Here is a 5,259-nt window from a genome sequence, read left to right on the forward strand (position 1 = left end):
TTTTTTTTTTTTTCCTTCCCCTCCCATGCTCTTCTGTTAAGTTTCTCAGGATCCACATAAGAGTGAAAACATACGGTATCTTTCTCTGTATGACTTATCTAATTGAAATGTCGAACCATAAAACGAATTCATAGAGTGAAATATATTTTGAGCTTGCACACGCACTAAAACATAGATAATTAAAAGCATTTGCATGAACAGAGGCATGCACACTTGTGTGTGTTTACCTAGCTTCTGTACAACTCCTATGAAACCAGTGATTTTCTCTCTGATACAACTCTTCTTCAAAAGTAGTCCTGATTTATTAGACCAAATCATTAAGCATTTAATATTATATAGTGGTCTACCAAAGATGAAATCATTAGAAAACAGAATTAAAGATTTTTAGACGTATCAAAATCCTTTCCAGTCTTTCATAGTAATGGAAAAACTGGCAATAAATTTCATGATAATGTTAATAGAATGGGGATTTCTGAGTTTCTGGGTCTTTGAAAAGCAAAAACATAACTCCAAAATAAATAAAACAAAACAAAACAAAATTAGTATTTGTTGAAGTTTTGTGAAACTCCCTACACAATCCTAATGTCAACTGTGAGTATTATAAATATGTAGGAGTGTTAGTATTTTACTCATAATGTAATGTTATTAGTGACCTACTTTTACCTTATTGAAGTATAGTTGACACGTAATGTTACATTAGTTTCAGGTGAACAACATAGTGATTGGACAACTCCATACATTGTACTATGCTCACATGTATAGCTATCATCTATCAACGGCCATCATACAATGCTATTACATCATTGACTATATTCCCTGTGCTGTACCTTTTGTTCCTGTGGCTTACTTAATCCTTAACTGGTCTATATCTCCCACCCCGCTTTACCTATTTTGCCTAGCCCCACAACCCTCGTCCTCTGGCAATCATCAATTTGTTCTCTGTATTTATGGATCTGTTTCTGCTTTTTGTTTATTTGAGTTTTGTTTGTTTTTTTTGGGGGGTGGGTTGTTTAGATTCCACATATAAATGAAATCATACAGCATTTGTCTTTCTCTGTCTGACCTATTTCATTTAGCATAATATCTTCTAAGTCCATCCATGCCATTGCAAATGGTAAGATCACTTTCTTTATGGCTGAGTAATATTTAATGAGCTGCTTTTAGAACTCAGTATAAATCTTGTGTTCCGTAAAATGCTGAAATACAAGGTTTCTATATTAAAGCACAAAAGATCACAATTGGAACTGGAATTTTCCAAAAAAAATGCCATGAGATTATTTTCATGAAGTCTAATTCTTGAGTTCAAAAAGGTGAAGAATGTGTTTCTTCTGCAAGCTCCCTAGGAACTACAATTCGGGTGCTGCATGGAAAAATATTAGAATCTACTCTACAATATCTGAAAGGGTATGTTCCAGGTCACGAAAATCTCAAGAAGCATCAGTGTTTACTCAGGTGTTCTACCCTTATGCATACAGGCTTGCTTTGCTACTGGAATTCTAAGAACTTGGTTATTGGAATGTTTTAACTTTTTGAATTTCACATTATAGTTTCCAAAAAATGTAGTAAATTTTCCAATGTCTCATTTGAGAATAAAAATCATTGTAACCTTGTTATAAACTTGAATATTATATATCCTAAATTTATTTTACAATTAATTTAATAACTCATAAAAAATAAAATACATATTTGCCATACAATATATAGCAAAAATAATAAAACACACTGAGGCTTATAGAAAAGTTATAGGCTAGGCAAATAATCCACCAACAATCTCCCACATACACATTACCAATCACTAACCTAGCTCTCCTTAAGTGCATTTTATATTATCCAGTTTAAAACTTTTGAGGGAGAGGGAAAAAAAATACTCCCTTATGTTCGTCTATATAAAAGAAGCAGAAAGAATGACCAAATATGCTGTTTAATTCATTCTTAAATATCACAAGTCTAAACGTGCCTCTCTGCCCTTAAAGTTTGCATTTCCACTATGGATGAAGAGCAATTCTCTGCAAACAACCCAAATCTTATAGGGTGCATTTCAGATCAGATTCATAGAAACGCACAGTGTTTATTATTGAGTGATAAGTGACCTTTACATTCTAAAATATTGTTTACAATTTAAAATAAAATTTTATTATATTGAAAATGAATAACTTCAGCTGGACTGAAATTTATTTTAAAGCTCCTGGACTTAGCAGCTTCAGAGATTTGAACACAAAGATTTAAAATAAATATTAAAAAAAAATGAGTAGATTTCCTTCATACCAAGGAAGAGTATTATACTGCAATAACATAAAGGCTTACATAATTGCTTTCTCTGTACTAATTACAGATTTTTTAAAAAATTTGCTTTGTTTCATAATTTTGGGTTAAAAATGTATTGCTTATTTGGGGGAAGGTAATAGTGTATATTTCAAAAGATAAAAAGAGGCATATAAATGTAAGTGTCTCCCACCTCCCTCACACCCAGTTTTTAGGTTTCCTCTCCAGCAGTAACTATAGTTTCCAATTTCTTGTGTATCCATTGAGAGACATTTTATGCAAATATAAGAAGTATTAAAAAGATTTAAAGTGGAAATTCTGTCACACCAAGGAAAGGAAATATATTTTAATAGCATATATATTTCCATAATTACTTTTTCTCTTATAAACATGGGTTTTAAATGTTTTCTTTATTTGAAATGTACTGCATGATATATTTTTTAATCTTAGTTTTTTTAGATATTATTGGAGCTATAAAGATATTTATTGTAACAAATAAATATATTCTAAGATATTTCACTGAGTTTTATATTTTCTCCTCTTTGTGACTCTCCGTTATTTTATTAAGTAGTTACAGCTCAGAATTGTTTACGTGAAGGCACGATACTAACTTTAACTGTACATGACTATTTTTTGATGTATATCAGGACATTGATTCACCATTGGTTGATTCTCAGAATCATGGTAAGTTGTTATATACTCCATTTGTAGAAAAGAGTTAATTTAATACATACTGTACCTATATAATAATCCTTTTTCCTATTAAACATTCAGAGAACTCGGATTTGGAGAAGGGGCTCAGAATGAAAATCAATTGTCCTTTTGTTTCAAAATCATTGAAAATCACTGTTAATTGGATTCTATTGCACAAAATGTGAACAATTCTGTCACTTAAAATCGAGGAATTAAACATACTATCTATAGAATTTTCAAAGGTAATGTACAACATTACCTGTTTAATATTTTTTTGTCTCTTTAAGCATACAAACAAATAAAACCTGAAGTTTTCACCCAAACACCAATCTCTCCCAAATACTAAAAAATACTATTTCATGTTTTTGCTAATACAGAAATGATTTCATTAATATTAAATATTTGAGGGCTTTTGCACAAATATTCTAAAAAAAACATAAATTGCTTTTTTCTTTTTAATGTTTGTTTTTGAGAGAGAGAGAGAGACAGAGAGAGAGGGGTGGAGCACACAAGTTGGGGAAAGGCAGAGAGAGAGAGAGACAGAGACACGGAATCCGAAGCAGGCTCCAGGCTCTGAGCTGTTGGCACAGAGTCCGACGCGGGGCTCGAACTCACAAACCGTGAGATCATGACCTGAGCCGAAGTCGGACGTGTCACCAACTGAGCCCCCCAGGTGCCCTGGTACTCCTTTTTTTTTTTTTTTTTTTTTTTAAGTAAGTTCTACACCCAGCGTGGGGCTTGAATTCATGACCCTGAGATCAAGAGTCGCATGCTCTAATGACTGAGCCCCCCAGGCGCCCCTTGTGTAGGGACATTCTTAACAACATGCTCTGGCCTGTCATTGTGTTGAGGACAGAAGATTGGGGAAATACGTGAATGACGCTGTAGACGTTCAGAAGCCAAGCCTCTGGAGAGGTGGGATGATTGGTGAGTTGTGACAACTTGGTCCTGAAGATCACAGCAGTGCTTAGAAGGGTCCACTTCTGGTGCCTCTGGGGAGGCTTTGGATATTACGTAATGTCCTGGGGAATAGAGAGCTGGCCCTAATTGTCCCCTACATCAGTGGCTCCAGGAGGCTGGCTGAGGACCAGAGCCTGTCGGTGACGGAGATCTCACCCGTCTGAGCAAAAGGGAAAAAGGAGACAGTGAAATGGAAGGGCGGCGAATGGAAGGGCCCGTGAAGCATTTTGAGTCCGATGGCTTTTCCTTTGCCACGAGCCTGAGTTAATGCAGTCGCTTTTGGAAAAGACTATGTCAAAATTCTTTCAAAGGTGAATCCAGGCAAAGGGGCATTTCTGAGGAGCTGGGACCTGTCTTTTTATAATCTTATTAATAAGTCCACCTTCAGTTAAGCACTTGAGTTAAAGGGCGCCTGGGTGGCTCAGTCGGTTGAGCGTCCGACGCCGGCTCAGGTCATGATCTCGCGGTTCGTGGGTTCAAGCCCCGCGTCGGGCTCTGTGCTGACCGCTCAGGGCCTGGAGCCTGCTTCGGATTCCGTGTCTCCCCCTCTCTCTGTCCCTCCCATGCTCATGCTCTGTCTCTCTCTGTCTCTCAATAATAAATAAACGATAAAAAAAATAAAAAAAAAAAAACAACATAAATTGCTTTTAAAGTAAAATTTAAATTATTGCAACTCTAGCTTTGTTTCTGATATTAGCACTGATATTCACATATTGTATTCAGATATAAATTAGTTTAGATGATTATTTCATTTTCATTCAGAAATCATTGCCTCCATTTTTAAATTTTTTTTTCAACGTTTATTTATTTTTGGGACAGAGAGAGACAGAGCATGAACGGGGGAAGGGCAGAGAGAGAGGGAGACACAGAATCGGAAGCAGGCTCCAGGCTCTGAGCCATCAGCCCAGAGCCTGACGCGGGGCTCGAACTTACGGACCGCGAGATCGTGACCTGGCTGAAGTTGGACGCTTAACCGACTGAGCCACCCAGGCGCCCCTCATTGCCTCCATTTTGAAAGTAGGGTAGATCTATAGAGCTCTCTGTCTAAGCCTGTGAAGAAGTTTTATTTGCTTTGTTTCAGTTTAGAAAGTTTGGAAACAATTGTCCTAAGAGGTAGAATTTTTTCTTCTCTATAAGGTTTCATCTAATACTAGATCCTCTTACTATTTCAGGAAGAAATAAACCATCTGTGATAGAAATGTAGGCTGCTAGTCAAGAAGTTAAATAAATGGGTGAAAATGGAGGATAGATCCATAAATAGAGGCATATAAAAATATTGATATATAAATACAAAGGCTAAGTACAGGTAGCTATCCATATCTAAACCTACATCTATCAGTCTAC

The 5,259-nt window shown here is 35.9% G+C and overlaps 1 long non-coding RNA gene across 1 annotated transcript in view; it reads right to left on the reverse strand.

The window, feature by feature from the left end:
• The window catches only part of LOC121035759 (uncharacterized), a 17,181-nt gene extending 12,440 nt beyond the window's left edge, over positions 1 to 4,741 (reverse strand). Inside the window, exons 1-2 of the long non-coding RNA XR_005793053.1 lie at positions 4,714 to 4,741; positions 1,125 to 1,135 (exon numbers count right to left, since the gene is read on the reverse strand). This is a non-coding gene — a long non-coding RNA (uncharacterized LOC121035759). The remainder of the gene's footprint in view (positions 1 to 1,124; positions 1,136 to 4,713) is intronic.
• Positions 4,742 to 5,259: the final 518 nt, after the last annotated feature.

This window comes from Herpailurus yagouaroundi, unplaced genomic scaffold, assembly GCF_014898765.1.
Source record: "Herpailurus yagouaroundi ecotype Mexico unplaced genomic scaffold, PumYag 162, whole genome shotgun sequence".
Lineage (NCBI taxonomy): Eukaryota > Metazoa > Chordata > Mammalia > Carnivora > Felidae > Herpailurus > Herpailurus yagouaroundi.